This window comes from Schistocerca cancellata, chromosome 2 (assembly GCF_023864275.1).
Source record: "Schistocerca cancellata isolate TAMUIC-IGC-003103 chromosome 2, iqSchCanc2.1, whole genome shotgun sequence".
Lineage (NCBI taxonomy): Eukaryota > Metazoa > Arthropoda > Insecta > Orthoptera > Acrididae > Schistocerca > Schistocerca cancellata.
In genome coordinates, this window is record NC_064627.1 from 11,133,191 (window position 1) to 11,157,735 (window position 24,545).

The 24,545-nt window shown below is 43.5% G+C and overlaps 1 protein-coding gene across 2 annotated transcripts in view; it reads left to right on the plus strand.

Moving 5' to 3' along the window:
• The first annotated feature begins 333 nt into the window (after positions 1-333).
• Positions 334-24,545, plus strand: part of LOC126161305 (uncharacterized) — an 847,447-nt gene continuing 823,235 nt past the window's right edge. Inside the window, exon 1 of one of the 2 annotated variants that reach the window (XM_049917059.1) lies at positions 334-444. The gene's annotated coding sequence lies outside the window, so the exon portion shown is untranslated. The remainder of the gene's footprint in view (positions 445-24,545) is intronic. The other variant, XM_049917060.1, reaches the window with a different exon arrangement.

The window sequence follows — 24,545 nt, forward strand, 5'->3', positions numbered from 1 at the left end:
ATCATAATTTACTATGGGAGAATTACAAAAACGTTAAGTGTACAATGTTGCTAACCCACAAGAAAATCTCTCACGCGGTTTGAAAAACAGGAGAATCTTTTGTATTGGAGTTCTACGGTATTACTCAGTGATCTATGTGGCATTACTACCAGCCATCAGATATTAAAATTCTGCGTGTTTGGAGAAGTTTGCGATCAAATTTCCCAAGACACATGTGGGCGACAGTAATTGTTACATCGTTTCCCGGCCTCGATTGACCTGAGCCACTGTTGATAGTACGCGCTTCGCCGCCAGATGGTAGCTCCGTCGTCTGCAAGCCCTTGCCTCTCGTACATTCTCGGACGGGTAGCGAGTTTGGTGAGAGCAGTAGCAGCTAGTGTTGTGTGTGTGTGCGGGAAGGATATTTCGTTGTTTCTCCTCGCCGATTGCCCTGTTGTTTCCGAGGTAAGTTTCTGCTTTTACATAAGCATTTACATTTACATTTGGTAGCAAACATACGTAGCGAGTAACTGTGAGCATCTTACATGCGTGACCTGCTTTGCGTCAATATCATCGACTCGCGCATTTGTTTACAGCTTACATGCACGCCGACTTACTCGGTTGTTGCCCGTGGCAGCCAATACTGTGGCATCAGTTTACATAAAAGAATGCGCGGCTGTGGCGTTAACATTTCATTGTCAGCTTTGATTCTGTAGTTAACTGCAAGAGCATCTTACAAACTATCGAAGGATAAGAAACAACACTTTAATAGCGGTGATTATGTTAAAGGCGAAATTTACAAAACTAGTGAAGAAACGAACTGAGGTATTAGGTGTGGCCATAAGCCTGTTTGATCCTTCTTAGATCGAGGAATGGGCAGAACACAAAATGTATTAATTATTATTGCTGCTTGCATGTTAATAAAGTGAATCTGTAAAAATACCCCTATTACTCCTCCATTTTTAGTGACAAATACCCAAAAGAAACTATATTTTAATCTTTTCCTAATGGTTAACTCATACCAGTATTAACTAACTTTAGTTAATACTGTATCACGGAGAGCCCACAGTTGAATCAATTGAAATGATTAATATATAATTAGCATTATCTTTGAAATAGGGTTATTTGAAGACATTTATAATGCTACAATTTTTTTCCTGATTTGAAGAAGAAAACTATGAAATTTATCATCGTTAGATACATGCTGTTTGAAGACATTCATGTATATATAATCGTTTCACAATTAGAAAATGCTACTTTACATGGGCTGTTAATAACTACACACATTTGTAAGCAGAAGAATATTTGTATGCTCAGTAGACTTTTCTTTGATGCTTGGAAAAGAATATCGAATTCAAATCAGAAAGACATTTTCTTTTTCTGTCAAATAACATTATTCTTTAGGAAATTTGGATAAATGTTTTTTAAAGTTGACGCTTTCATAAGATGTGAGGTAAGAAGACTCGGAAGCATCTAATTGCAGATTCTCTTACGAAATTCGGATAAATGTATTTAAAGCTGTCTCATACCCAAGACGAGAGGTAAGAAGAATTGGAAGCATCGAATTCCAGATTCTCATACTACTACAAAACTTGAATTTAAGTGCTCATTGGTATTACATAACGTGTTCAATACTTTCATCTGCCTTGTTATTCTCAGTGCGTTTTAAGCAAATTGGTGCACTCATGATGAGTGTATAGTCAAGGATCCAGATACCAGTAAAAAAAGGCAGCCAAGCGTTTTTGTGAGTGAAATTCTGTCTTTATGTCGTCGTCCATGAGAATATTACCTTGTGAATGCATCAGTATCCAGTAGCCTGTAACAGTGTTAAACTGAAAAAATTAAATAAAAAAATTGTAATGTGACTCTGATTTCAAAATCGCATTCGGATGCTAGCCTTGTTCAAATATACAGAATTCCCAGTTCTCGCAAACACTTTTCCCGTTCTAGTTTTTCCTTGACGTACAGCACTTAGACAACGAGTATTCATAAGGAACCCACTTTACGACCAGCAGCCGACTGTGTGTCTCACAAATGATTAACAACGGAAATCTTCAAATTGATGTAAGCAGTCCACGGTCTAAAGTCAGCAGAAGCTCATTCTGCCGTGATTTCTGCGCGACTGCTTTCCGGATGAATGGAAGAATGTAATAAGCAAGCGTCGTGGACACGCTACGAATTGACGCGGCAAGGAATTTGAAATATTGATACTGGAAATAGTTTTTGGAATAGAACCGATTTAATACAAACAGAGAAAAAAGACCCTGTGGAAGCTTAAGACTTGCGAAGAAAGGACACATCGTGCCGTCATATTCGGTGTGTAGCGATATACCGAGAGCGAAAGCAAACCATTTAGAAATCGACCATCTAAAATTTACATGTATATCGGTAGCTCCACATGTCATTTACTGACAGCATTTTAAATTGATGAGGCCTCTGGACAGCAAACAAGACACCTTCTCACAATTAAAATAATTTTCTGCCTTTTTTTAAAGCTACTCACACAGTGGAAGACAGCTTTGGTTGACATGATTTTATCATCTTCACTGTTTCTGACTTACCGGAAGGCACATTCTACTCGCATCGTTACATAAAATATAAATCGTATTCTACTTTTTTTTAATTACAGAATTTGACCGGTTAGAACTACAGATACAGTCTTCTTCATATCTGCTCATAACTTGTTCATGCGTTGGCTGTCTGTGTCCATTCGACATCGCTCTCGTAGGTTGCGGTCTTTGTTGTTGGATAGGAAACTTTGATCAGTAGCCTTAAATTTTCTCTGCCCTGTATGGTGTCTTCTGCAATGTTGAGTTTTCACCAATTCCTTCTTTCCTTTTCGATCCATCCCGTGGAATTTTATTGTTATTATTATACCCTCTCCTCCAGATTCTTTGGATGATAATAGATGATCACGAGCCATTGGCTCAGCAAGGTGATAGTGAAGAAGACAGAGATTGCTACGATCCTGGCACAACCGACCCCATTCCATTCTAACAATCTGAACTGAACGATGTAGTTAGAGGCCTAGGCGTTTCTAAAGAATCGGCAGAGGTTTTAGGATCTAGATTGAAAGATAAACATATGTTGGCTCCGGGTACATCGTTTTCTTGGTTTCGTTCGAGGGAAAAGGAGTTTGTATCTTCCTTTTCTCAAGAAGGTGCCCTGGTGTTTTGCAGTGATGTTGCTGGACTTGCGGCACGTTTCAAAAGAGAATATCCTCCTGATGAGTGGAGACTCTTTATTGATTCTTCAAAAAGAAGCCTTAAAGCTGTACTTCTGCACAGTGGCAATAAGTATGCTTCTATACCAGTTGGACACTCGGTTCACTTAAAAGAATGTTACGAAAACCTTGAACTGGTTTTAAGCAAACTGTGCTATTCACGCCACAAATGGACACTATGTGGTGATTTAAAAGTGGTTTTAATGCTGCTTGGTTAACAAAGTGGCTGAACAAAGTTCCCTTGCTTTATGTGAATGGGACAATAGAGACAGAAAGAAACACTACATTAAAAAACTCTTGGCCCTTGAGAAAAACCTTACAGGTAGGGGTTAAAAATGTTGAGAGGAAAAGCTTTGTGGATCCCAAAAATGTGTTACTTTCACCACTTCACATTAAGTTGGGGCTAATGAAACAATTTGTTAAGGCATTGTCATAAGGGGAGTGTTCAGATATCTTTGTGGACAGTTTCCTGGTTTATCCGAAGCAAAGCTAAACGAAGGACCAGACATTAGAAAACGAATGAGATATCCCAACTTTGTGGAAAAAAATTGAAACTAAAGAAAAGGTAGCATGGACATCTTTTAAATTAGTTGTTACCGGTTTCCTAGGAAACAAAAGAGAACCAAACTAAAAGACAATCGTCGCAGACATGCTCGAGAACTTCAAGAAGCTGGGCTGTAACATGAGCATTAAAGTTCATTTTCTCCACTCACATCTTGACTACTTCCCTGCAAACCTTGGTGATGTAAGTGAAGAGCAAGGCGAAAGTTTCTACCAAGAAATCAAAGAAATGGAAAGAAAATATCAAGGCAGATGGATCGTCAACATGATAGCGGACTACTGCTGGATGATAAAAAGAGATGATCCTCAACTGGTCCACAGCTGGAAAAGCAATAAAAGAAGCTTCGACAGAAAGCGAAAGCGTTATTATAAGGACTTATGAGCTTAAAGAGAAATGGAAGTGTACTGGAAATGTAGTTTAGAACATGATTTATAAATAAAATTTTATAACGTTGTAAAAAATGTGATAAATTTCTTAAATTTTGTTATGATATCTAAAAATACTCCCTTTTTGTGAGAAAACCTGACGTGATAGAAAAAAATGGGTTACATTTTTGAAATTAGCGCCGAAAAGCACATTAAGTCAGTTATCAAATTTCAAACAACTTTCAAAAAATATTTTTTTGCAAATCTGTGTTATGGCTTGTTTCCAGTCGTACGATAGTCTTCCTTTCTCCCTGCAATCTTTAATAAATTCATAAATGTTTTCGGCTGCCCACTTACCTATCAGTAAACCATTTCAGAATTAATTACTTTTTAAAATTTTTTACTTAAGTGCAGACATGAAACCAAATTGATTTTTTCTGGTTTTGATTTGGCCAGAACTATCAAATCTCACTAAAGGCTCAATTTTACATTTAAAATTTCTGCCGTTACGTATGAAGTGTCGAATTTCGGATTGACGTTAAGTTGGATATTCGAGGTTTCTTCCGCTTCGTTCGCTTGTTGTGATTTAACCCATATTCTTTAACCACCTATGGACTAATTAAATTTGTTCGTGCCTTCAGTGAAATTTTGACTGCCTTGAGTGTTTGTTATAATTTTATGTGACGTTCGGTGATCCAGGTTCCTTTCAGTGTTTCAGTACATATCTAGATATTTGTTCTCGGACACTTTCATACACTGTATCCCTATTGTATGATTCATGAAAAAATCCAACGAGAAACGGTACTTCCAGACATTTAAAGAACCATATTCAGTTGATTTTTCGTGCATACTAAAATCAAGAAAGGCAGAAAAATTTGCCTTTTCCATGGTGTGTGCGTGTGATATTAATATTCCACATGGTGGAAGAAACGATTTAAGTAATCATATGAAGCGCGGTAAGCACGAACGTTATGTTAAGTCGAAGGAAGGTAACAAGAAGATTAACACCTTTTATGCCAAGCTTGGAAACGTTAACATTGATGTAATTAGGGCCGACTGTCTTTTGATTTCCTTTATTTAAGATGATGTTTCCCACGTCAGAAGTTGCAAAGAAATATACCTGTGGTCGCACGAAGGCGACATGCATTGTAAAGAAAATAGCAAAAATCCATCATTTGAAGTTTGGAAGCAATGATTCGACTGCTAAGTTGTATCCTTTTGTTGTTACGTTCTATAATATTCCGCAGGAAAAAGTAGTGAGCACTGTGCCGATCGTAGCAGTGTTAGATGCGGGCACAGCAGGGCGAAACAAAGTTACTGCAGCTGAATTCTCGTAACATACCAATTGAAGACGGCGTGGCTTTCTGCCCCGACAATGATCCTGTTATGATAGGACACAGCAGTTCTGAGGAAGCTCTACCAGGCTCTTGCCTCCGTAGGTCGCATTTGCCACCAGATTAATCATGCAGACGAAAGAGGTGCTCGAAGATTACCACTTAAAGTGGATGAGATCCTTGTTGATACATTTTATTTCTTAGAGGAGAGTATCAAAAGAAAAGAATGCGTTCAGAAATTTGGAACCTGCACAATAAAGAGGCAAAGAAAATTCTGAATCATGTATGTACTAGATGGTTATCTTTAGGCAGATGTCTGGATAGACTACTGAACCAGAGAGATCCGCCTCTTTCTGTCTTCAAGGAGGAATTAATATTATGAAGCCAAAACATTTCCACAAGCCTGACGTCTTTCAGAGTACATAGAGTTGAATGAAGTGGATACAAAGAGGAGAATTCTAGAATTCTGCTACTACCCTTGCTCCTAAGAGAATAGGCATGTTCTTCCAAATATAACAAACCCATCCTAAAGAGTAAGCCTTGAGCTACAGCACGTGAAGAAAAATTGTTTGTGTTGCTGTCCTCAAACATGAACAAGGCCTTTTGCACTTTCTTTCATGTGACTATTCCTGTATTTGACAAACTGAATGTTTCCTTTCAGACTTCTTCACCGAAAGTTCACCTTTTATTAGAACTTCTAATGGATTTGCGAAAGCGGTTGTTTACCAGATTTTTTTAAACCCAAAATTGTCAAAAGTTCCTCATTGCTTGAAGTTGAGTACAACTTAATTCAAAATCAAAGAAGTGATGATGAGTTAGTTATTGGCATTCAGACTTGGAACATTGTGAATGATCTACAGGGTACAGATAAATCCCTTTTCTTTTCATCAGTGAGAAACTACGTGTGTACTGCCAGTGAGTACATCATCAACCAGTTTCCACTCAAGGGTGATGTGTTAAAGCATGTTCGAGTTGTCCTGTTAGACAAAATTGAAGATTCACAGTTCTTCCATTCGGTTTTTCTTGGAAAGGTTTCCTATCACGTTATGCCAGGAAGAGAATGAAACTACAGATGAGATGGTAAATGAGCTTCAGAGGCAGTTCACAGCTCCTCAGATAGATGACACTTTGGCTGCAAATCAGGTTCTGCAAGTGATTCCAGTTGGGCACAAATATCAAAAATTAGTCGAGTCAGTGGACTTCTCACGTATAACCGAATCCACAGCCGCCAGCAATGCGGAATGTGAACTTTTTTTTTCAGCCTTTTGAAGCAAAATACAACAGAGTTCAGATCAACCATGTCCAGTGAATCTCTGTCGTCTAAATCTAATTTCGAGACCAGGAGTTATGGTCTCTGTTATCATTATCTCAAGACTTTTTGATGGAAGCTAAAAAAGGCCATAACTATGATTTTAAAGTCGAAGTAGCATGTGATTTGCAGTGTGTGTTATATTATTTGTTCCCTGAGGTAGGTTGAATAAGTTTTGTTGTGTAAAGCCTCTTTTAATTATCAGATATCCGCTTAATGTATCAAGGAAGTATTGTTATGTATGCTCCAAGCCAACATTCATCACGCCTGCTTCTGTTTAACATGAATTTCTTATTGATATGTTCATCTACAAATAATTCGCCTATGATTTAAGTAGATGTAATTTCACTGAGGTATCATGTTTAAGGCATGAATTGTTGTATTTTTTTAGCCTAGAAGTATTATTATTTTCGTCCAGCCGTGGTATTTCGAAAATCGTTAGATTTTTTTGTCGAATGGGAGTTTTACTGATAAGCCCTTTTCAGAAGTTAGCGGGTATGCTTGGTAAATAGCTCAAGTAGAGAAAGTTTAACTATAACCACACTGCATACGGAAGAAGAATCGAACAGTACGTGGGTGTACTACTGGTTCATAATGTCTAATTGTTGAAATACGATGCCATCGCATTTAAATCAGACTGCGAGAAAGAAAATGAACCGCAGATTTTCATGTCACAGCGCACCATTTTTCTCGCAATCAGTTTTGACTGAAAAACCTGCATATTTTTGTTAGTAAAAAAAGAAGCCCATCTCTGTTTGACTGTTTATCAGCATCCAGTGTAAAACTTTTGGAGAAAGCAGATTTTTGCTAACAGCGTTTCCCTGTTATATATTATTATTATACATATTTATATATTAAAAATATATAGCCCATGCCCGTCCAAATGTTCATTGAAACACGTAAAAATTTGAAGTTACTCGATGGAGAACTTTTTCGAGATTTTTGGAAACAACGTTAAAAAAGTCTTGTCTTTATGTAGTAATATATATCTTAATTAATGATTGTTGCTTTTAGAGTAAACCGTACCTGAGCACATACAACACATCTGCATTCGTTTCATCCTTATATAGTCTCAGAGAAAACAGGCGTAGCACGAACAAATTATCTGAATGGGACGGAAATTGGTAGATCTGATGTACGTCTACAGACAAAAAAATGATTACAATTTCAGAAAGACTGTATGATTTTTTCAAGAGAAAGTACTTTTACAAATTGAGCAAATGTTGGCCGCCCTCTGCACCTTACGCAAGCAGGTATGTAGCTTGGCATTGGGTGATAGTCGGTGGATGTCCTCCTAAAGGATGTCGTGCCAAATTCTGTCCAATTGGGTCGTTAGACGGTCAAAATCCCGAGCTGGAATGGAGGGCCCTGCCCATAAGCTCCAGATGTTCTCAGTTGGCTAGAGATCTGGCGGCATTGCTTCCCAAGTTAGGGTTTGGCAAACACGAAGACAATCAGTAGGGACTCTCGCTGTGTGCCAGCGGGCATTATCATGCGGAAATGTAAAAGTCCAGGAAAGCTAGCCACGAATGGCAACAAAACGGGGCGTGGAATATCGTCGACGTACCGCTGTGCTGTAACGGTGCCGCCGGTGATAAGCAAAGGGCTCCTGTTGTGAAAAGTAATGACGCACCAGACCATCACTCGTGGTCGCCGGCCATATGACGGGCTACACTCGGGTTGATATTCGCCGCTGTCCGGGACGTCTCTATACGCGTCTTCGACCTGGAATCTCACTGGCTGGACCAGAATTGTCGTTATTGTCAGTCCCGCTCCGAACTGGGCCCCGATGACCAGCGTTGATATGAAACTTCCTGGCAGATTAAAACTGTGTGCCGGACCGAGACTCGAACTCGGGACATTTACCTTTCGCGGGCAAGTGCTCTACCAACTGAGCTACCCAAGCACGACTCACGCCCCGTCCTCAGCACACAGCTTTACTTCTGCCAGTACCTCATCTCCTACCTTGCAAACTTCAGAAGCTCTCCTGCGAACGTTGTGGCTGTGGCTAAGCCATGTCTCCGCAATATTCTTTCTTTCAGGAGTGCTAGTTCTGCAAGGTTCGCAGGAGAGCTTCTGTAAAGTTTGGAAGGTAGGAGACGAGGTACTGGCAGAAGTAAAGCAGTGAGGACGGGGCGTGAGTCGTGCTTGGGTAGCTCAGTTCGTAGAGCACTTGCCCGCGAAAGGCAAAGTTACCGAGTTCGAGTCTCGGTCCGGCACACAGTTTTAATCTGCCAGGAAGTTTCATATCAGCGCACACTCCGCTGCAGAGTGAAAATCTCATTCTGGCAGCGAGGATATGTCTCGACATGGCCAAAACTGCGAATGTGTTGCCGGTGCAGGAGATTGTCGCGAACTGACCTCTCGATTATGTGCCGTTTATGTTCAGTGGCATTCATGCCATACGATCTGGATGGCAAAATCATTGCTAGCATTGTCCAGAATGTTCTCCAAACCAGTCGCGAACAATTGTGGCGTGGTGACATGGCACATTATCATCCATAAAGATTCCGTCATTGTTCGGGAACATGAAATCCGTGAGTGGCTTCGAATGGCCTCCAAAGTAAATGAACATAACCATTTCCAATCAGTTATCGGTTGAGTTGGACCAGAGGATCTGGCCCGTTCCCTGTAAACGCAGCCCACGCCTTTATGGAGCCACAACCAGCTCGCACAGTGCCTTCCTGACTACTTGGGTCCGTGGCTTCGTGGGCTTTCAGCGAGGGCAGAGGCGTCGGTTGTCTGCCACCGTAACCCGGTAACGCCAAATTTCGCTGCACTGTCCAAACGGATACCGTCCTCACACATTGATTTCTGCGATTAATTCACACAATGGTGAACTTGCACTGGCAAGTCTCCGCAAACGCTGCTGCTCTGGGTCGTTAAGTGAAGGCCGTCGGCCACTGTATTGTTTGTGGTGATAGGCGATGCCTGAACTTTTTTATTCTCGGCACATTCTCGGAAACTTTTCCACATGAACCACCTGAGCGCAAATGTCGGCTCCACCAATGCACTGCTCTCTTATACCTTGTGTATACAATACTGCTGCAATCTGCACGTGTTCATATTGCCGTCCATGACTTTCGTCACCCCAGTGTATTTATGACGCTTTATCCCGTTGCTTTACTAGCAAGCATCTCAGCCACACCTCAGTAGTGTGGATATTGTTGACGAACATTATCGTGGATGGTTTCCTTGTTCTCAAACATAATTACCGGATCGGCTTGTTATGAAGTCAACGATTATTTGTAAAGATAACAAAGCATGTTTCGATTCAGAGCTACACACAAAGCAATACATACTGTCGAAAGTAAGTACAGTCTCTTTTACAAATGTTACACTATGTCGACTGCTTTAGCCCCAATATGGCGGCTCCATAAGGAATATTTGGGTCTCTGCGTAGGCGTTGCTGGACGGCGAGATCATATGCGGAAAGGGACTGGCGACCCTTTGGTTAGGTCTTTTTATACGCCAAACCAACCAATCAAATGCGGAGGTGCTGTCTTCGCATGCCACATGCCCGAGACATAATCTAGCTAATCAAATTCCGTCCTTTGGACATGGAAGGCCGTCGCCGCTTTCACGACTGTCACCAGACCAAACCCACAATCAGAAACAAATAAGAAAAAAAATAAAAATCGTTTCTCGCCATCTACAAATAAATGGAGCCAAAACAGAACCGACTCGTGGTGATAACATATTAGATCTTCTAGTGACAAACAGACCCGAAATATTTGAAACAGTTAACGCGGAACAGGGAATCAGCGATCGTAAAGCGGTTACTGCATCGATGATTTCAGACGTAAATAGAAATATTAAAAAAGGTAGGAAGATTTTTCTGTTTAGAAAAAGTGACAAAAAGCAGATTACAGAGTACCTGACGGCTCAACACAAAAGTTTTGTCTCAAGTACAGATAGTGTTGAGGATCAGTGGACTACGTTCTAAACCATCGTACAATATGCGTTAGATGAGTATGTGCCAAGCAAGATCGTAGGAGATGGAAAAGAGCCACCGTGGTACAACAACCGAGTTAGAAAACTGCTACGCAAGCAAAGGGAACTTCACAGCAAACATAAACATAGCCAAAGCCCTGCAGACAAACAAAAATTACTTGAAGCGAAATGTTGTGTGAGGAGGGTTATGCGAGAGGCGTTCAATGAATTCGAAAGTAAAGTTCTATGTACTGACTTGACAGAAAATCCTAAGAAATTTTGGTGTTATGTCAAAGCGGTAGGTAGATCAAAACAAAATGTCCAGACACTCTGTGACCAAAATGGTACTGAAACACAGGATGACAGACTAAAGGCCGAAATACTAAATGTCTGGAATAGAAAAGAGAACCGATAGAGGTACTCAAGGTACCCTCCGCCTCACACCGTCAGGTGGCTTGCGGAGTATGGATGTAGATGTAGAAACAGAACACCAGACCTATGGCTGAACACTCTCTCTCCCGTCATCGGCCCAGACTTTTCGTTGAAGAGAGAAAATGAGAAAAAGGTAATACGATGATGGAGGCTGTTAGCGAAAGCTTGGGATTTTATTTGATTTGACACAGCAAGTTAAATGAGAATTTTTTATCCATTAATTTGGCCACAGAAGACTTGGTAATGATAAGATTTCCTGTGTTTCATGATGTTTGGTTACAATAGCCTAAAAATTATCATTTGCATCTCAGTGTATTGTAAATCACTTTCCTTCTTCTAGCACATATTGCTCCTCTTCAACCTTAATTTCACTTTGCATTTCATCCCCCTTATACAGACCAATTCATTCTTGCCATCTGTTCAAAACCTCCTGTGGTTTTTCTGCTAGTGTACCATCCGCTCTTTCTATTTCCGTGTTATTTCTCTTTCTTTCAAAAACTATCTCACTAGCCAATCTATACATCATTTCATATTTTCCCTCTTTCTTTCTCCATTTTCTCTATTTTGTCGCATTTCTGTTTCATCCATTTCTCCCTTGCTTCTTCAGTTTTTCTTAGTTCATTATTCAGTTTCCTGTACCTCCTTTTGTCTTCTTTAGTTTCTACACTTTTCCACTTTCTCCGCTCTTCCATCTTTTTCACCATGTTGTCTGTTATCCATTCGTTCCTGGAATTGATGACTTGCTAGCAGAACTGTTGAAGAGTCTGGGAAACAAGACAAGAAAAGAAATAGTCTACCTCTGTAACGAGATATATGACAAAGGGGAATGGCCTGAGGACTTCCTTGCAACAGTTATGATACCAATAGAGCAAAAGAGAAACACTAAAAAATGTGAAGTGCACCGGACCATCAGTCTAATTTCTCATGCAGCTAAAGTCTTGCTGAGAGTGTTGAATAGAAGGCTATATGGCAAGCTGGTTAGAGGGATTGCAGAGGAGCAGTTCGGATTTAGAAGAGGAAAATGATCAAGAGATGCTATTGCCCTGTTAAGAACTATAGGGGAAAGATATATGGAAAAAGGTAGAGAAATCTTTGCTGTGTTTGTAGATTTAGAAAAGGCTTTTGACAGAGTTCAGGGGAACAAGCTGATGGATATTTTGAAGAGGAAGGAGCAGACTGCAAAGAGGAACGACTGATACTGAAACTATATTTACACCCGAAAGTAAGGATAAGGATTGGAAATGAAATGTCAGAAGGAAGCAGCATTTTACGAGGCGTTAGACAAGGTTGTTGCTTTTCCCCACTGTTGTATAATGCATACCTTCAAGAGATTATTACGAAAGGCTTAGATGGGCAAAGAGGAATATGTATTGGTGGAAAGAGAATACAATGTATAACATTTGCTGATGACATGGTATTAGTGGCAGAAAGTGAGCGTCATCAGTATAAGACGCAGACTGTCCAATATTAGAATAGGACAGTCTACCATTAGCCAGGTAAGTGCATTTAAATATCTCGGAAGCACAATAACTGAAGACTTGAGATGTCACCAGGAGGTGAAAACTCGAATTGCCCTAGCGAATGAGGCATTCAACAGAAAGAGGAGACTCTTATGTGGCAAATTAGATAAAGGACTAAGGAAAAGGCTTTACAAATGTTTTGTCTGGAGTGTGGCACTATATGGGGCAGAAACGTGGACGCTGAGACGAGAGGATGAACAAAAGGTTAGAAGCATTTGAGATGTGGATGTGGAGGAGAATGGAGAGAATAAGCTGGATGGAAAGAGTGATTAATGAAAGAGTATTGGAAAGGGTTGGTGAGAGAAGATGTCTGCTGAAGGTTGTAAGAGAAAGGAAAAAGAACTGGTTGGGACATTCATTGAGAAGGGAGTGCTTGCTAGCAGATGCTTGTGAGAGAAGACTAAGAGGAAGAAGGAGTTACAAGACGATAGACGATATAAAGGCAAGAGGAAATTATGCAAACCTGAAGAGGATGGCAAAAGACCGGACAGCCTGGACAACTACCATGTGAAAACCTGCCTTTTGGTAGAACACTGATGATGATGTGTTATAAATGTACATGTTTTTTGATAGTTTTGCTATTAACTGGTAATGGCAGTATGTTTCACATTTTTTACGTATTCCACATGCATGAGGATCAGTTCACTCTGGATCTGTGGAAGGGATACTGAGACACCTCTTTTGTTTGTGCATATATGAGGTATTATATACAGGGCGATAGAAAAAGAATACCTTAACTTTGAAAATTTGTATTTCGTCAAAGGTACATGATGGAATCTTGGATAATTAATGAGTGTGAATACTACTTAGCAAGTTTATTTTCAGTAGAAAACAAGTTCATAAATGCTCAATATGACCCACTCCAGACACTCTAGCGACATCATCCCGATACTCAAACTCGTTCCACTCTCTGTAGCATCTTTTGGATACGTGCATTATTTCTTCTTTTAGTTCCTCATTGTTTGCCGGTAGAGGTGTTCGAAACACCAGATTTTTAACATACACCAGTAGAAAAAAATCACAGGAGCTGAGGTCAGGGCCTCTTGGAGGCCAGTGATGAATTACTCCGCCACTAGCTGATTGGCGGGTACCTTTCGTTCCAATAAGTGGGTGGTGCCCCATCCTGCTGAAATACGAATTGATGTGCTGCTTCTTCCAGTTGAGGAAACAGCCAGTTCTGCAACATTTCCTGATAGTACGTTTGCTTGTTTGGCCATCTTCCGCAGCAGCTGTTAATATCGGTTATTATAGGTTATCTGTCTTGAGCTGACTGCAATGTAATCAGAAAGAATTACACCAGACGCGTTTCGCTTTTATTTACAAAGCATCTTCTGTGGTATTGGTGTTTCTTTACATAGTCTGCACTTTCCCCTCTTGCCAGCAGTGGTTGATGTCGACAGGCTTCTGCAGTTTTTGGCATTTTGCGCTATTTCCTGCGCTGCACTATTTATAATTGACTTTAACTCTCTCTCTCTCTCTCTCTCTCTCTCTCTCTCTCTCTCTCTCTCTCTGTGTGTGTGTGTGTGTGTGTGTGTGTGTGTGTGTGTGTGTGAGAGAGAGAGAGAGAGAGAGAGAGAGAGAGAGAGAGAGAGAGAGAGAGTGAGAGAGTGAGTGAGTTTAGTGGTGGTGTTTTTTATTTCCTCCGGGGGGGGGGGGGGGGGCACGACAGGGATGCCCTGGACAGTGATTATGGGACAGATCTGGGAGGAAACGGTAGTGGTAAATGGAGCCTGTGGTTGTATTTGTACTTTTAATGTTATATTAAGTGTTCAATCAATTTAAAGAGTCTTTGTTTTGCCCAGTTGATCTGATCATTTATGAGTTGTTACTTTTCTGTTATGATTTTTTGGATGTGGTAGTTTTCTTGTAATGTGAGGCGTTTTTTGTTGTTGTTTATCCTTATGATTTCGATGTCTGTGTCTCTGGTTGTAATTTTATGTTGGTGTTGGTGTAAGTGTTCTGTAAAAGTTGAATGATTTGTCCTATACTTCCATGCTCTTACATGTTCTTTGTATCTGGTGTCAAATGACCTTCTGGTTTGACCTATGAATCTTCCATCACATGTATTGCATTTTAGATGGTTTGTTCCTGATTTCTGATACAGATCAGTTTTTCCTATTGTTTTTGGGAAGTATTTAGTTGTTGGTTTCGTGTGCTGTTCGTGTGCCTTGTTTCTTGAAAATATTGGATATTCTGTGTGTGTATTTGTGGTTGTATGTTATTGTGTACCATCTTTTACTTTCTGTTTCTTTCACACTTTGTGTTGTTTCTATTTCTACATTTTGTGTAGTTGTTTGTGTGTGATTTTTGTTCGTGTGTTGGTGAGAGTTGGGTGTTTGTTCTTTTCTGTTTCTTGATTTTCTTGTCCAGCTTTGTTACTAAGTTCTCTTTGCATCCATTCTTTGTGGCTGTTTGTATTATAGTTATATATAAATATGTTTGCTGTGGTTCCAGACACTGGAGATCCCATTGGTAATCCTTCACTTTGTAAATAGAATTTATTATTGAACTGAAAATAATTCTGTTCTTTTATTAGCTCTAGAAGCCTGACGGTTTTTTTTATGTATTAATGTGGAAGTGCACTGTGTGTCTTAAGATTTTGTTCTATAATGTTTATTGTTTCAGTTACTGCTATATTGGAATACATATTCTCTACATAAAATAACAGGAGGGTTGCTGTGTCTGGAACTTGTATGTCTTTTATGTACTGTAACAATTGTGTGGTATTTCTTATAGTCCTGTCTTCTTGTAATTTGTAGTTTTCTAATAAGATTTTCAACAAGTATCTTGCAAGTGGGTAAGTGGGAGCGTTTCTATAATATACAGTATCTCTGATAAGGAGATCTTTCTTGTGTAGCTTTGGTTGCCATCGGAGGGAAGGTGCACAGGGATTTGCTTGTATCAGTTTTCCTTTTTCATTGTTTTCTGTTGTATGTTCAGTGTCTAAAAGACTGGTGATGCCTCGGGTGTATACAGCCCACGAATGCCAAAGAGTAGATGCCTGTCTTCCTGGGGCATCAGAAATTCTGACAACAGCCTTCATGCCAGGTGGCCTTTGCTGTGGCTGGGTGGTGCTCATGGGGAGAGACCTTGATTGGAGTGGGTGGCATCAGGGCAGATGACGTGCAATGAAGCAGACTGTCATCTCTTGCTGGTGACCGTATGGCTCCAGCAGTCTCTAAGAAGGGCAAGATAAATCACCATGCTGACACATATGACCCTAAATCGTTTCCCTCCGTCGCTACACCATGGAAGGAACATAGGGCTACAGAAAGAAGAGAGCCATATTCGCCTCAGGATTTAGTCTGTAGCAGAATGTACGGGGACGCCTTCCTACCTATGAAGCCTCAGCTTTTTGTTGAAAACTTGAGGATAAGTTTGGGGAAGATTAGAAGTGGTGCAGTCTTGATTCAGACAGCATCCCCAGCCCAATCCTAGGCGTTACTCACTTGTGTCTGGCTGAGTGATATTCCTGTTTCCGTCACTCCCCAAAAAAGCCTCAAAATGGTCCAGGGGATTATTTTCCATCGTGATCTCCTCTTGCAGGCTGATGAAGAGCTCCACAGCAATCTAGAATGGCGGGGTGTTCATTTCATCTGTCGCGTTTACAGGGTTGCTACAAGTGACTTCATGTTGGCCTTTGAGGGTGATTCATTGCCCGAAAAGGTCAAGGTGATGGTTTACCGCTGTGACTTTAAACCGTACATCCCTCCCCTTGTGCAGTGCTTCAGTGCTGGAAATTGGGGCACATGTCTTTCCACTGCACTTCCAACGCCACATGCCGAGACTGCAGACGTCCACTGCATACAGATACTCCCTGTGTGCCTATTCCCACTTGTATCAACTGTGGAGAGCAGCACCCCCCTGCTCGCCAGACTGCACAGTACTCCAAAAGGAGATGAAAATCGTGAAGTACGAGACCCTGGACCAGTTGACTTACCAAGAGGGTAAACGTAAATTTAAACAATTACACCCCATTTGGTTGATGTCCACATACGCTGCAGCCACATTACCATCGCCATCACAAGTACCAGTCATACCACACTCTGTGCCACGAACATTGGGGCCTCTGGGCCTCCAGAATACGTCTGCCATCTAGGTGGTAGGGGGAAAATCTACTTCTGTTGCTCCCAAAGTACCTACTTTGGGAGCAAGCTCTCCCCCCGAAATGCAGAGGACCTCAGCCCCCTCCCCACCAGCCGTAGACCCCCTGCAGGTCTGGGGGTTAGAATAGGCCCGAGGTATTCCTGCCTGTCGTCAATGGCGACTAGAAGGAATCTCACATGTTTCGGCTTTTATGTGATGGTCTCTTGTCAGGTTTGACCACCATCTTTCTAAATATTCCCAAAGAGCGAGCCAATTGGGGAAGGGCGCCGTACATGGTGCATCTTGTCCATTGTGCATTGAGATTTTTATCCCCCTTTCTCATTGTCATGTTGCAGTCCTGTTCATTCTCAATCTCTTGGGTGAGGAGACCTTCCTGGCTGCGTTTTCCACCTTGCACTATGCAGTGTCGCTTTCTGTGCTGATGATGACCGTGGACTTCTTTGGACCTCATATCCAGCACAGTAGCCGGTCTGTTGTGGTGGGGCCGCCATGTACCCTGTTGGTTGTAGCCCCCTGACAACACAGGGATTGCTCTGCTGATGCCCGCGCTATTAACTCACCACGTATGCCATGGAGTAGATGCCCATCTCCGTGGGGCGTCAGGACTCCCGGCACTGGCCGTCCTGCCAGAGGGCTGGTCCATAATGCACTCTGGGTCAGTCTTGATAAAGACAGCATCCTGTGCCCAGTCATGGGCATTACTCGCTTGTGACAAGTTGGGAGATGTTTCTGTTACCATGACGCCCCGTAAGAGCTTAAATATGGTCCAGGGTATTATATTCCATGGGGACCTTCTTTTGCAGTCTGACAACGAGCTGCACGCCAATTTAGAGTGGCGAAGCATTCATTTCGTCCGGAGCCTCCATCGGGGTCTGAGGGATAATCAGGTTGCCACTGGTGCCTTCATCTTGGCCTTCGAGGTTGACACATTGCCCGAGAAGATCAAGGTGGTGGTCTATCGCTGTGATGTCAAGCCCTATATCCTTCCCCCGATGCGGTGCTTTAAGTGCTGGAAGTTTAGCCATATGTCTTCCCGCTGCACCTCCAGCGTCACATGTCGAGATTGTGGACGTCCATCACATCCCAGTACTCCAGGTGCCCTGCCTCCCATCTGTGTCAACTGCGGAGAGCATCATTCACCTTGCTCACCAGACTGCAGGATTTTACAGAAAGAGAGGAAAATCATGGAATATAAGATGCTGGACCAACTGACCTACACTGAGGCTAAGAGGAAATTTGAGCACCTACATCCTGTGGCTATGACCTCCTCTTACGCCGCCACTATGAAAACAGATGTCGCCCCATCAGTTCCTGTCTTTCCTGCCGCCTCTCAGAACCAGAAGACTACAATTGCCCCCTTGATGGTGGAGGGCACTTCCGTCCCTGTCGCTCCCACACCACCTACTTTGGGAGCAACATCACCCCAACCATCGAGGATATCAGCCCCCACTTCTGAACTGGAGAAGCGTAGGTCTTCTTTGGCTCCTCTTGATATGAAGGGGTCCCTTGGGTCACTCCCTTCCCAGGTTTCTGCTAGTGGGAAAGATGACACCTGCCAGTGGCTGAAGAGCTCATCCTCAGTCCCAGAGACTGAATCAGTGAGGTCCTTCCATCCAGGGAAACCCAAAGAGAAGCAAGAGAAATCCAAAAAGAAGGTCCCCAAGACCAAGGGAATTGTGGTGGCACCCACATCACTGCTACGTACAAGCTCTGTGTCTGCAGATGAGGTGGACATTCTGGCGTCCGCTGAGGACCTAGATCTCGCCGGACCCTCAGACACAATGGACATAGATAGCTCAGACAATTAGTCGGGGGCAGCAGGTGACTGTGAGGCGTAAACTGCCTCATTGGATATACCATGCCTTTCCAGTGTCACGATGACGTTATGCTAAATTGGAATTGCGGTGTTTTTTTTTTTTCCACCACATCACTGAGCTACGGCAGCTGTTAAGCTTTACACCTGCTTTATGCATTGCCCACCAGGAAACCTGGTTCCCAACAATGCAGACCCCTGCCGTCCGTGGCTATAAGGGATACTACAGGAACCGTAGTGACTACAATCGAGTGTCAGGTGGAGTTTGGGTTTATGTCCTAAACTCAGTGTGTAGTGAAACTGTGCCCCTTCAAACCCCTCTTGAAGCTGTGGCTGTCAGAATAAGGACGACACAGTAAATAACTGTCTGCAATGTATATCTTGCTCCAGATGGTGCAGTATCCCTGAATGTATTAACTGCACTAATTGATTAATTCCCTAAACCTTTCCTGATTTTGGGAGATTTTAACGCCCATAACCCCTTGTAGTATGGAACCATGTTTACTGGCCAAGGCAGAGATGTCGAAACTTAACTGTCTCAGTTTGACCTCTGCCTCTTAAATACTGGGACCACTACACATTTCAGTGTGGCTCATGGTAGTTACTCGGCAATTGATTTATTAATTTGCTGCCCAGGACTTCTCCCTTATATGCACTGGAGAGCACTTGACGACCTGTGTGGTAGTGACCACTTCCCTATCTTACTGTCACTGCCCCGGCCTCAGGCCCATGGACGCCTTCCCAGATGTGCTTTATCAAGGTGAATTGGGAAACTTTCACCTCTGCTGCCACCGTTGAATCTCCCGCACACGGTAGCATCGATGTGATGGTCGAGCAGGTGACTACAACAATCGTTCCTGTGGCAGAAAACACGATCCCTTGCTCTTTAGGGTGTCCTGGCGAAAGGCAGTCCGTTGGTGGTCGCCGGAAGTTGCTGAAGTAATTAAGGATCGTCGGCGAGCTCTACAGCGACAAAAGTGGCACACTTCCCTGGAGCCTTTAAATGGCTCCCTGCCCACGTTCGCCAACTTATGGTTCAAATGGCTCTGAGCACTATGGGACTTAACATCTGTGGTCATCAGTCCCCTAGAACTTAGAACTACTTAAACCTAACTAACCTAAGGACATCACACACATCCATGCCCGAGGCAGGATTCGAACCTGCGACCGTAGCAGTCGCGCGGGCCAACTTATCAAATGACGGAAGCAGGATTGTTGAGAGAGAGATGTCTTGACCATTGGGTGCCATACACATCTTCCCAAGTCTGGGCAAAGATCAAACATGTTTTTGGGTACCAGACCCCAACAGGTGTTCCTGGTGTTAACATAAGTGGCATGTTATCTACTGAGACAAATGTGATTGCTGAGCACTATGCACAAGCCTCTGCGTCAGAGATTACCCCCCAGCTTTTCACACTCTCAAATGGCAGCTGGAAGGGAAAGCCCTTTCATTTACTACACTCCACAGTGAATCATATAATGCCCCATTTACAGAGCTCCTCAGTGCCCTTGCACATTGCCCCGACACAGCTCTTGGGTCAAAAAAAAAAAAAAATGGCTCTGAGCACTATGGGACTTAACATCTATGGTCATCAGTCCCCTAGAACTTAGAACTACTTAAACCTAACTAACCTAAGGACAGCACACAACACCCAGCCATCACGAGGCAGAGAAAATCCCTGACCCCGCCGGGAATCGAACCCGGGAACCCGGGCGTGGGAAGCGAGAACGCTACCGCACGACCACGAGATGCGGGCTCTTGGGTCAGACTGGATCCACAATCACATGATTTAACATCCCTCATCCGGCTACAAGCGACATCTCCTCATCATCTTCAACCAGATCTGCTGCGATGGTGTCTATCCATTGCAATGACGGGAGAGCACCATCATGCCGGTGCTCAAACCTGGTAAAAACCCGCTTGATGTGGATAGCTATCGGCCCATCAGCCCCACCAACGTTCTTTGTAAGCTGCTGGAATCTGTCGGCAGTTGTGTTGGGTCCCGGAGTCATGTGGCCTACTGGCTCCATGTCAGGGCGGCTTCTGCCAGGGTCGCTATACCACTGATATTCTTGTGTCCCTCGAGTCTGCCATACCACCTGACATCATGTCCTTGCCACATTATTGAGTGAGGTCTCCAAGGCCTGCTCCCAATTTTTATCCAAAATTTCCTACTTTGCATGTCCAATTTGGTGCCTCCCATAGTTCCCCCCATATCCAGGAGAATGGGGTCCTGCAGGGCTCTGTATAGAGTGTCTTTCTATTCTCAGTGATCATTAATGGTGTAGCAGCAGCTGTAGGGCCGTTTGTCTCACTTTCTCAGTATGCAGACGACTCCTGCGTTTCGTACTGCTCCGCCGGTACTGGTGTTCCTGAACAGCACCTACAGGGAGCCATGAACAAGGCGCAGTCCTGGGCTCTAACCCACGGTTTCCTGTTTTTGGCTGCAAACTCGTGTGCTATGCGCTTCTGTCGGCATCGTACCATTAATCTAGAACCAGAACTTTACCTTAATGACAATTCACTCACCGTAGTCGAGGCATATTGATTCTTAGAACTAGTTTTCAACGCCCGATCGACAGCTTCCTCACCTTTGTCAGCTTAAGCGGAAGTGCTGGCAGCAAAAAAAGTTTCAAATGGCTCTAAGCACTATGGGACTTAACATCTGAGGTCATCGGTACCCTAGACATAATGAACCGTGATTTATTTTCAAAGAATAACGTTAAGAATGTATTTTATTTACTAGCGATTCATCAAGAACATTAACACATTTAATCATACTATGTAAGCATGGAAGTAATTGCCAGGGAGTAACTGATGAAATCATAACCAAATTCCTTTTAACAAATGGGAATTTTATTCACTTTAATAGTCCCTAAAAGCATTTTTTTAAAAGAAATAGATATAAAATTATAATCAGAAAGCACCCTCTAAATATCAAAGTTACAATTTATTCAGAGGCAGAAAGAAACAAGTTTTTACTGTATGAGCTTTCAGGCAGAGAACCTTCCAACTCCCTTTTGACACGGCCGTAGTTACGACCGCTCACGACAGCCTCTGAAAGACTACACTGGTGCAAATCTGCAAAGCACCAGATAACTTGAACAATTTACACAAGTACACAAGCTATGCACCCCTGTAAGAGGGATGGAAATGGTACAAAACACTAACAATTAAAATATTAACCTTGCTACCGAAGGTGCAATTTGATTTTAACTTCTAAGAAAAGTCTTACGGTGAAAGGGTGGCAACTTTATATACTAAAATTATCATTTAAATAAAAGCCCATGAAAAGCAATCTTATATAAAATTCTACAAGGTTGGCCAAACAATAGTTAAGATGCTCTATAGTACACATATACCGCCTCTCAAGATCATAGGCAATAATATCAAAGTTTCCAAAGATCAAAACATATTTCAGGTATTAGGCCGTCTAACACTTGCAAAGTAGATTAGAAATCAGATTAATAATGTTGCTCACGCAGCATATGTTTGCTTTATCGGGCAACAACAAAGTTATTGACTGTGGATGGTATCGTCAGAATGGAAATCGTTGTAATACACTCCTGGAAATTGAAATAAGAACACCGTGAATTCATTGTCCCAGGAAGGGGAAACTTTATTGACACATTCCTGGGGTCAGATACATCACATGATCACACTGACAGAACCACAGGCACATAGACACAGGCAACAGAGCATGCACAATGTCGGCACTAGTACAGTGTATATCCACCTTTCGCAGCAATGCAGGCTGCTATTCTCCCATGGAGACGATCGTAGAGATGCTGGATGTAGTCCTGTGGAACGGCTTGCTATGCCATTTCCACCTGGCGCCTCAGTTGGACCAGCGTTCGTGCTGAACGTGCAGACCGCGTGAGACGACGCTTCATCCAGTCCCAAACATGCTCAATGGGGGACAGATCCGGAGATCTTGCTGGCCAGGGTAGTTGACTTAAACCTTCTAGAACACGTTGGGTAGCACGGGATACATGCGGACGTGCATTGTCCTGTTGGAACAGCAAGTTCCCTTGCCGGTCTAGGAATGGTAGAACGATGGGTTCGATGACGGTTTGGATGTACCGTGCACTATTCAGTGTCCCCTCGACGATCACCAGTGGTGTACGGCCAGTGTAGGAGATCGCTCCCCACACCATGATGCCGGGTGTTGGCCCTGTGTGCCTCGGTCGTATGCAGTCCTGATTGTGGCGCTCACCTGCACGGCGCCAAACACGCATACGACCATCATTGGCACCAAGGCAGAAGCGACTCTCATCGCTGAAGACGACACGTCTCCATTCGTCCCTCCATTCACGCCTGTCGCGACACCACTGGAGGCGGGCTGCACGATGTTGGGGCGTGAGCGGAAGACGGCCTAACGGTGTGCGGGACCGTAGCCCAGCTTCATGGACACGGTTGCGAATGGTCCTCGCCGATACCCCAGGAGCAACAGTGTCCCTAATTTGCTGGGAAGTGGCGGTGCGGTCCCCTACGGCACTGCGTAGGATCCTACGGTCTTGGCGTGCATCCGTGCGTCGCTGCGGTCCGGTCCCAGGTCGACGGGCACGTGCACCTTCCGCCGACCACTGGCGACAACATCGATGTACTGTGGAGACCTCACGCCCCACGTGTTGAGCAATTCGGCGGTACGTCCACCCGGCCTCCTGCATGCCCACTATACGCCCTCGCTCAAAGTCCGTCAACTGCACATACGGTTCACGTCCACGCTGTCGCGGCATGCTACCAGTGTTAAACACTGCGATGGAGCTCCGTATGCCACGGCAAACTGGCTGACACTGACGGCGGCGGTGCACAAATGCTGCGCAGCTAGCGCCATTCGACGGCCAACACCGCGGTTCCTGGTGTGTCCGCTGTGCCGTGCGTGTGATCATTGCTTGTACAGCCCTCTCGCAGTGTCCGGAGCAAGTATGGTGGGTCTGACACACCGGTGTCAATGTGTTCTTTTTTCCATTTCCAGGAGTGTATATCGATACATCGGAGTGACTATACATTGATAAAACCAAATGTGAATATTGTCACAAAAATATGTCTGTTACTTCGCAGAAAAGTAGTACGATATTACTCGTATCGAGAACTGGGGTTGGAGTGCCGTAATGGTCACGTAAATAGAGAACCATTACAGCCGTTACACTCCAAGCAATAAATTCGTTAACACACCAAATCCGAGAAACATGACAGAGGCAGCTACTAATGTACGGTAGATTGATAGGGAGATTACCGAACAACCCGAACCGCAGGTTGCTCTAACCCGCTCCTACTCCACAAGGGAAAAACGGACCACCCAATTTATAAACAACCACCTTCCCACGGGTGGGCAAACGGAGAAGAATGGTGAGACGACCCCAAAGCAAAACGGCTGGTAACATCACCAAGAAAACAAATAGAATTTAACAAGAGTAAATCAAACAAGATATCACCAATCACTTAACGTCTAATAATTTGCGATTTCTCGAGAAGACCTGGCGCAACACCCCCAACGCTCTCCCGAGCCGCTTCAACGGACGCAGGAAGGAGCGCCGATCTCCCGTCTCACGGCGTTGCAGCTCGCACCGGCCAGACATGTCGTGGCTTGACTCCTGTTACTCTCGTGTCGACCGCGAAGTCACTACCCCTCGCAATACGCCGCGGCACACTGGATTCACGTGGCGACCTCACATGCGCCGACGCTCAAGGCGGACAAGCCATCTTGTGTATCAGTGCGCGACTGACCAACCGATCGATCCAACCGCCAATGACCATATTCTGAGCAAACTCGAGCAGACTGGCGGCCTAACGCGCGGACTCAGATGCAGGAACTAAGCCTCGACTGGGCGACCACTCTCTGAGTTCTCTTACTGGCGGATTGGAAAGACTCTCATTTTGCTGGCTTTAAAAGGCTGATCCGAACGACACACATACCAGCACTCCGAACGACAGACAGACACTATCTGCCTAACAAATGCGGAT